This window comes from Dendronephthya gigantea, unplaced genomic scaffold, assembly GCF_004324835.1.
Source record: "Dendronephthya gigantea isolate DGI-Jeju-01 unplaced genomic scaffold, DenGig_1.0 000065F, whole genome shotgun sequence".
In the NCBI taxonomy this organism is placed as follows: domain Eukaryota; kingdom Metazoa; phylum Cnidaria; class Anthozoa; order Malacalcyonacea; family Nephtheidae; genus Dendronephthya; species Dendronephthya gigantea.
In genome coordinates this window covers 774,792-784,531 of record NW_021163075.1, presented here as the reverse complement: position 1 = coordinate 784,531, position 9,740 = coordinate 774,792, and the positions used below count along the sequence as shown (strand labels likewise).

Here is a 9,740-nt window from a genome sequence, read left to right as displayed (position 1 = left end):
GCTATTTGTATGTGTTGAAAGAAAATTTATAGCTTTGTTTTAGAGTTACAGGGTCCCAAAACGCTATCCTAATTTCTACATGCGTATATTCTTTATGCAAACACTTCCAAGACTGGAATTATGAGCGCTGTTTACAGTCAAGATGAAACTGATTGAGGTCAGGTAGAAATATAATATTTATATAAAAAAATTATAATAATCCTAAAAATATACCAAGATATGCTCTATTTATTTCGCATTATTTTTTTCTGAGTAAACGGCACGGTTGAAAAAAATTGACGTGATATAATCGTATCTTCACTCGTTATTTTGTTGACTGGAGAAGAATTTGTCAGAATTTGCCTTAAAATGCGCCTCAGCGCAAGTATAGTTATAAGTAGTATCTAGGAGTTTAGGTTTAAAATATAATTCAAATTGTCAACATTGCATTAATATCAGCCAACCACCCTATGCGAAACTTATAGTATGGGTCTATGCTGTATAGCTATTTATTGATGCAAATTTGTGCTGTCTTAATGATTAGTCTTGATTAGTTGACCCAGAATATTTGGTTTATAATTATGTAATATGTGTGTGTAATATTGTATACCTAAGAATATATGCTGCCATGACAATGTTTCAGCTTTGACTGTCTTATAATGTTCATTATAAACATTGTAAGGCCAACTTTCATATTTTAGGAAATAATCTAGTCTATTTATTTTTTTACACAGTTGACATTTTACAAAACACCTCTGAGCATTGTGGAATAAAATTTTCCAAGTCACTTGTATCCATAATGCCCTGGTAATAATGACTAAAGAAGTAGTACTATAGGTAATAAAGATAAAGATGCTGTGGTAAGAATGATTTAATTTAACTGTAATTTCACAGATTATTCTACTTATAAAGCATAGGGGAATGTTACCAATGAGATAAATTGCTTTGTTTAACAAATCTATATTTTTGTCAACTTTCATTTTACTCACAAATATTTAATTTAATATAGGTTCTAACAATTGAATCTGAACCACCATGGATCTGCACAAGGCTGCCATCAGTGATCTGCATGTGTACACCCAAGACACCTTCAGTATACACCTTTGCAGTACACCTTTGCATCTACGACTGAAATACCTTCAGTGATCATCATTGACAATGAGGAAGAATTTCATTTTGACCACAAGAGTGGTATTGAATCACCCAGACACATCACCAGTTTTGTCAAGAAAAACCTGGTACAGTGATAGCACCTTCTCAGAACTCATCACCCGACTTTGCGATTAAAGAAACAAGAATCATTCATAAGCTTTGCCTTGGGTAATGGACTTCAAGCTCCCTGATACTGTAAGTTTCACTGTATCTGTAATCGCACTTATGAATTTTGTGGTGTATAATATACAGTAGTTTTTTGCTGACCTGAGCAGCATAGGTTAATTTACTTAAATGGAAGGAACAGTGTATACAAATATTATAATGTTAATGTATTGTTATGTGTCTTGCAAAAAAATGTTTATAGTGTTAAAATTAAAGAAATATTATACTATTTTTCTGTTTCCTTGTAATATTTTTGGCATTTGAATGTATGATATCATTCTGCTACATGGCACTATAGAATGATAACAAACTTGAGTGCTTTTTCAATATGATAGTTTAGTGCTTAAATAACACAGGCTGTTAACTAGTTGTAAGGTGCTAAATAAATTCTTAAAAGGAGTGTTGTTTTAATACTGCCAGTAGTGTTGAATTAACTCGCAGAAAGAGTGCTAATTAAGCTCTAGGTATGTGCTGTTTTAGCATCATATCTGGAGTTAAAATAACACTATAACCAGTGCTAATTTAGCACTAAGAAAGTGTTGTTTCAGCACCAAATCCACTAGTGCTAAATCAGCACCTAAAAATGGTGCTATATTCTACCTTTTTTTTCAGCACCACTTTTTGGTGTCAAATTAGCACCTCAAAATTAACAGTGTATCACTCACTCATCGCAAAAACTAACTCGCAAGCTCGCTGGGAGAAATTTCGTCAAATCACAATGCTTGACAGTTCATTTTAATCAATGCAAACACTCGCAGCAGGCTTACGAGTTTATTTTGCGATGAGTGGAAAACATCCTTAAGGGCTGCTTTCCATGCATGCACTGTCGCGTTTTTTGCACGTACGTAGACGCACGCGTAAAAGTTTAAAACCATTTGAATGATATACTTATAAAATCTACGATTGAAAAGAGGCAAACGTATTTTTATCAGTGACGAAGGGACAAACGCAACGAAGAATGACAAATCAAGCTTTACAGGCTGTTATGGTAATATGTGGTCGGCTCCATATCACTGTCCCATCGTTTTCTGTTGTAATAAATTGCTGCTGAAAATACGCTGAATCCAAATCCTCCAAGTTCTGATGGAATGAAGCCCTGTACCATTGCTTGAAGTATTCAAATGATTCAAATCGAAATGGGCGAACAATTTTGTTAATCGCAACATTGTTGAATAGATCAACAGCTTGGAACAAATCACGATAGTCCTCTTGGGTTAGAGGCTGGAAATTTTTTATACATTTTTCAAAATCAGTTGACGTTATCTTTTCACCACACCTGATAGCAAGCTTTCCTCCGGACTTCAAACATTCGTAAGCTTTTTGTAAATAAATCGCTTTCTGGTCATTGGGCACCCAATGAAATACACAAGTACTGACATGAGCATCATAATACGGTTGATCATCGTGTGGAAACCCAGCAACACTATCCCCAACATGAAAATGTAAATTACTGCATTCTTTGTATTTTTCAACTGCGATTTTAATTCTCGCAGCATCAGGATCAACGCCAACCGCCTCGCCATCAGGACCAACGATATCAGCGATGTATTCAGTGAGCTTGCCTGTTCCACAGCCCATATCAAGGACTTTGTCTCCCTTGGAAAGGTTTAATTGGCGAATAAAATCCTCTCCCACTTCAACTTGTGGTAGGGACAGCTTATCGTAGGCCACAGCGTCTGCCTCCATGGCTTTATCGAAATGTGTTTGTTTTATATACGAAACAAGCTGATGCAAGATTTAATTGAATGTGAGGGATATTGTTTCACCCACGTATAAATAGCGAGGTTCGTTGATCATGGAATAATCAAGAGGGGTTGATTGATCATGGAATAATTAATAAGTATAGTTGAGTATGAGTGGAATTTGTTTGCAAATATAAAATTCAGGGATTACCTCTGCATTTAACTTCTGCTTGGCGCAGCTTATCGTCAAACAGCTATACATCAAAAATCATATTTTTATCAAAAATCAGGTTTTGTAATGTGCAATTTGAGCAATATGCTCTTTCAATTGCAAGATACATTGTGTCAAACTGTCACAAACAGGGAACATCTATAAACGTTTTTCTGCTATTGAGACATATGGCATATATATGAACATATGAGGGACTGTGTCTGGAATCCTTTGCAATTAATGAAGTACTTTAAAGCGAGTGCACTCGTTATCTTTTTCCACTGTAGTTTCCGGCTTCATTCGTAACTACACTGCATGTACAATCCTGGAAAAAAATTCGTAGACTTTCCTAATTTTGATATTTCCTCCCCCCTCCCCCCCCATTACAATGTTGAACTAGTGTTGTATCTCTTCCAAATTGTCATTAAACTGAACAACATTGTAATTGGGGGAGGGGGGGGGGGAATTTATGGCAACTTGTCTTTTAGTTGAGAGAATTGGTACATTTGCTGTACATAACTGGAAATCTGATTGGACTTCGAAAAAAGTCTCCCAATATTTTTTCCAAGATTGTCTCAGTTTAAATATTCAGTTAAAAAACGTTTCGCTAGCCTATTCGTTGTTTATGATAAAGTTCTGCTGTGTAGGTCTTTTTTTTAAGTGTGAGATGCCAGGGTGCCGTAAATACAAGTTTTTGCGTTTTTAGGGGGGGGGAGCTAGAGTTTATAAAGGGGGGATACATGTCTATATAAATATTACATAACGTCTCACCACCATGTAGAAGGCTCAGTGCGATCTTTGTTTTGCATTCTGAGTGGTAACTTTAAACTATTTGTTCACGAGTTTGCTATGTTATTTAAAGTTTAATGGATGAAATTGATAAATCTAAACCAAGACGAACATATTTGGTCACTTACAGTAGAGCGGATTTGAAGAAATTTCCTTCAAGGGAATCTTTTGCTAAAGTTGTAGTCGCGGCTTTTACATCGAACCGCAGCAAAGTCGTTCCACAACATTGGGCATGTTGCTTAGAAAAGCACTCAGATGGTGGTCTTCATTACCACGTAGCCTTGAAGCTTAGTGGTCCCAAAAGATGGCTGGAAGCCAAAAAAAGTCTTGAAGCACAACACCGTATAATTGTCAATTTCTCTGACCACGATGGATACTACAGCGCGTATCAGTATGTAAACAAATGCGATGATACGGTTTATCACAGCACAGGCCACCCAAACCTGCAGGAAATTGGCTCTCCCAAAACCAAGAGATGTCAACAATTATATGCCAAACGGCGCCGTGAGAAAACGCAATGTTCAACGTTGAACAACGCTGGTGAATGTTCGACAGCTTCGAAAAGAAAGAAAAAGCTGTCGAATTTAGAAGTGGCTGAATTTCTAGTCAACGAAGGGATTAAATCTGAGACCAAATTGTTAGCGATTGCTAATGAGCGGCGCGAACAAGGAAAGAAAGATCTCGCAGATTTTGTGCTGTCGCGTAATTGTAAATGTCTTAACGACCTTATCCAGCAAACATGGAAGATGAATGACGCCTCTTCGACCCTAGAACGAGAAAAGAAATCACGAATTGACGTAATACGGAAAGCAGCTAGTGGCGAATGTGTAACGACCTGTGAAGGCCGATGGTTAAAAAGTGCTCACGAAGTGCTTATGAATAATAAAGTTCATCCGATAGTTTTTGCTGCTGCTGTGAGAGAGCTACTGTTGCTGGGAAGAGGAAAACATAGGAATATTATTATAGTTGGCCCGACGAACTGTGGCAAAACATTCCTATTGAAGCCATTGCAGTTAATTTTTAAGACATTCTTAAACCCTGCAGCCGACAAATACGCTTGGGTTGGAGCCGACACCGCCGAGATTATTTTGTTGAATGATTTTCGATGGAGCAAAGAGGTTATTGAATGGAAGAGCTTGTTGTTGCTGTTGGAAGGAGACGTTGTAAAACTACCTGCTCCAAAAAACCACTTCAGCGCCGATGTCTGTATCGATAAGGACACTCCGGTATTCGCTACTTCAAAGTGCATAATTAAGTACAGGGGCAATTACAACTCAGAAGATCAAAATGAGGACGCAATGATGGCGTCAAGATGGAAAGTGTTTTACTTTTCATATGGTATACCGGAAAGCCAGCAGAAAGATATGGCACCCTGTGCAAAATGCTTTGCTGAGCTTGCTCTCTTAGGTGAAATAAACTAGAGTACGTTATAAACTTACACCTTTCATAAGCTGTTCTGTTAGTAAGCGCTAACGGTAACAATGGAGTCTACGATACTGTTGTGTTTATTTTAATTCTCGTGTGTGAGATACTGTTTGGACTAGAAACATTAATTTAATAACCATTACTTTCGTGCTTTATACTATATACACTTTATAAGAAGTCTAAAATATACATGTTACGCCATGTTACACTACATGTTACACTACATGTTACACTAAAATTACTATATTTTACTATAGTTTTTAACATGTTACAACATGTTACACCTAGTCTTTAAATAACTATAGTTTCTTTAAAAAGTAGGTGTAACATGTTGTAACATATCAAAAACTATAGTAAAATATAGTAATTTTGGTGTAACACGTTGTGTAACACACAGTGTAACATGATGTAACATGCGATAATTTTAGTCTAAGCCTTGTATGCTTAGAGTGTTGCTAGAACTAATATTAGTTTTTACATGGAAAAGTTTATAAAAAGCAAATGTTTCTGCATAATAGTTATACATGAGTTAAAATTAGCATTAAAGCACGTATAATGTGCAATTAGCTGAGTTATTTACACTGGTAAAAGTTCAACACTCTTGTCAAAGACTACAAAGGATAAATGACATTTTAAACTATCCACTCAGTACTTGGTTCTTTGACCCTTTTCTCTTATAACCGCCGTAATCCTTCCATCCATGCTGTCAATGATTTTATCAATTTCCTCAGGACTGAAATTCAGCATGGTTGTTTTGACCCGATTAGACAGTTCTTTAATGTTTTCGTTTACGATTTGTTTTTCAAATGCATCATGATTTAAACGAACAGTAAGCGAATGAAAAAAATTTTCAATTGGATTAAGATCAGGGCTTCTAGGAGGAATTTTAAACACTAAACCACCGACTTTTTTGATAGCTTGCTTTGCCATCTTGGAATTTTGCCTTGGGCATCCATCCATGAGGAATCGTTTTCCTTTTGGGTTTGAAGATTTTTTAAATGTTTCGGGAAAAGATGACTTAACAATTTCGGCAAACTTATTCCCAGTAATCGTTCCATCATATTGCTCACACAAGACAACGCCTTTGCCGTAAGATATAGCAACCATGAAATTGACATTAATACCACCTTCCTTTTTTCCCTTGGCTGTGCAATTGAATTTTAAACCTTCTCCCCGTTTCCTCCATTCTCGAGCACCTGGTGCACGTGCTTGGTCGTAAGGATTACGTTTGTACTGAAATCCTTTCCCATCTAAATAGAAGGATATACCAGTTCTCCAAAATTCGACACCTAATTGTTGCCTTCTTATCTTTCTGCAAAAACTGGCTCTAGATTTCAGATCCTTGGCATGAAGAAGACCTTTTTTTCTTGTTTGTAAATACCAGTAGCCTTCTGCATTTAAATGATTCCGTACCGTACGGCTGGTTACATGCTTTAAACCACTGTCCAGCTGAATACGCTTGGACGTAAACGAACCTTCATTCTTTCGGAGATTTTTTAACGAGCGTACCACACTCCTTTTGTCTTGAGGGGATAACTTTGTTGGTCTTCCTTTATTTTGTCTTCTTTTATCAAAAACAGGCTCACCATTTAAAGGTTTCTTGGCATGTTTATATATAGCAGCTTTAGAGTACTGAGGAAACATTTTTAAAAGCCTCGACCCGCGGACTTTTGAAAGCTGATATGCCGCCCTAATTTGAGCAGAATGCGCCAAAGACACCTTTTTGGCAGTTTTTTTAACCATCTAAAGTACAAGATACATAAAAATAAGAAATTGCAATAAGAGTTTTTTTAAATATTGCCAACTCGCGACCTTTTATGCCAGTAAAATCAAAACGTATACAAAACGCTCATTTTAGAAAATATCATTTATGTAGAAAATTGAACGCAAATTAACCGTCCCCCCCCCCCCGATTTTCCTCCATCATCCCCAAAATGCCTACTGCAACCGAAAAGTAGTTGCCACGATTATATTACTGCAAAATTGTGGAATTATAGTTTCAAATTTATTTCTAATTACCATTACAAACTTTTAGCTATTTCCCATTCTTCAGACAATCCTGGAAAAAAATTCGTAGACTTTCCTAATTTTGATATTTCCTCCCCCCTCCCCCCCCATTACAATGTTGAACTAGTGTTGTATCTCTTCCAAATTGTCATTAAACTGAACAACATTGTAATTGGGGGAGGGGGGGGGAATTTATGGCAACTTGTCTTTTAGTTGAGAGAATTGGTACATTTGCTGTACATAACTGGAAATCTGATTGGACTTCGAAAAAAGTCTCCCAATATTTTTTCCAAGATTGTAGCAGCAATAGGTCGTTCGTAACGGGTATGTCGAGTCGAAATGGACTCTGCTGTGCTTCAAGAAACGCTTAAAAGGTTGGATCGACTTGAGCAAATCTTAGAGAAGGTTGAGAATAACACCAGGGCTGCTCCACAGGAGATATGGCACGTTCAGCAAGAAGACAAGGTATATATATATGCTGGCCAGACCATACAAAAGCCTTTGTGCTAGGAGTGTTTACAATTTAGACGAAGACGAAACATTATCAGCGACCATAAACTATAGTTTAGAGTATACATTTAATCATTTGGTGAACTATATATTAGGTCGTTAGATAAGAACAAGATTAGTAAGGTTAGGTTATTAAATGAAAGCTCTTTGGTTATCTTTGTGAAGACAGCCTTTTTATGATATACATTAAAATTGACATGGTATAAATTATAATTGAGGAAATACAACTGATACAAATATTATGTCTTGGCCTGGGTCAGAATACCGCATACGGTAACACAGTTTCCATTACAAGCCTTAGTTTTTAAATCAATGATGGAAGCAATGTGTTCGGGGAGCTTTCACGATTTCGGCAATACGAAACGGCAGAGTTCATTAATAACTAACTTAACTTGCGACTTCATATTTAACACATTAAGCCCCGTTTACACTATGCAAACTAACCAGGGGCCGGTGGTATATATAAGCCGGTTAACGCTAACCCAGGGTTATAAGTTCTTAACCCAGGGTGAAATTTTAAACCTCGGTTGATTTGCATTGCACAAAGCCCGGTGAGCGTCAACCCTGGGTTAAATTGATAAAAAAGTTAACCCTGCCAGCTAGGTTGTTTAACTTTTTAATCCTGGGTTAACTGATATTCTAAAATGTTTATAATTTGCTTAATTTTATTTCACATCGTTTAACATACAAAATGGCCTTTCATTTCGAAATTTGCAAAATTTCATGCACGGAAATTGCAGTTCAATACAACGTTACTTCCCTCACGGCAAATAATTTTTCGATTGACAATATTTCCTCATCGGTAAATGTTTTAACGCTCGTTTATTGACCAATCGAAAGCGTTCTTATATCCAATTTAGTCCTTAAAATACATTTAATCCCAACCTCGTTCCCAGGGTCTTGGGTTGATTTAATCCTAGGTTAAATATTTAACCCTGGTTTAACTAACCCTGATTTGAACAACACAGTTTTAAAATATGCAGGTTTAAATAACAAGCGTGGAATTAAATAAGCTTCTATAATGGTTCTCTGTTTTATTCGTAATTGTCGTGACCAATGACTGATTTCAATATAAAAAATAAATATTTCGACTAATTCTGAAAGTGCTTAATTTCATTTAGTATATGCAGAGTTAGTGCTAATCCTGGGTTAAAATCCTTAACTGGGTTCAAATGACCTGACCGACTTCACACAATTTCAATATTAACTTAGTATCAACTGTGGTATAACAACTACCGAAAATAGACAAAAACACATCTCGACGTTTTGACCCGAAGGCCTTCGTCAGGAGAGTTAGCTATAGTTGTAATTTTGGTCAACAAGTTACTTCACCGATGTGGAATCATAGCACCGATGAAAATTTGAATTGTCTTTACTATTCTTTGTCTATAAATTTCATTGTTGAATTCATACGGATAGCAATATTCAAATACATCAACCACCTGGACATGCATGCTCACGACAATGTACGATTAATTGTTATTGCCAAGGATGTCGTGTGGAATGAACAATGGGATCCAAGGATTAACTTCAAAAATCAACTGACCGTGGATAGACCGGAAAAGAAACATAAATTGAATTATGAACCAGGAGATAACATCCCAAAAGCGAACCTGTGCGAATCTTCTGCATTTTACTCATCAGTTTATTTGATCCTTTAATTCAACAATTAAGATACGCGTGTTCGGATCGATCAATAACATATTATATAATACTGGGTTTTCCTGTCATCTTGTCATGTTTATTATTTCTTGTCCAAAGATAACTTTGGTAGGCACATTCGCGGAGTGAGGCGAAGTTCAATAAAGGACTTTTTGGAT

At 36.4% G+C, this 9,740-nt stretch overlaps 1 protein-coding gene across 3 annotated transcripts in view; it reads left to right on the top strand.

The window, feature by feature from the left end:
• Positions 1-9,740, top strand: part of LOC114530689 — a 70,948-nt gene that overhangs the window by 29,579 nt on the left and 31,629 nt on the right. The gene's annotated exons all lie outside the window — the stretch shown is intronic.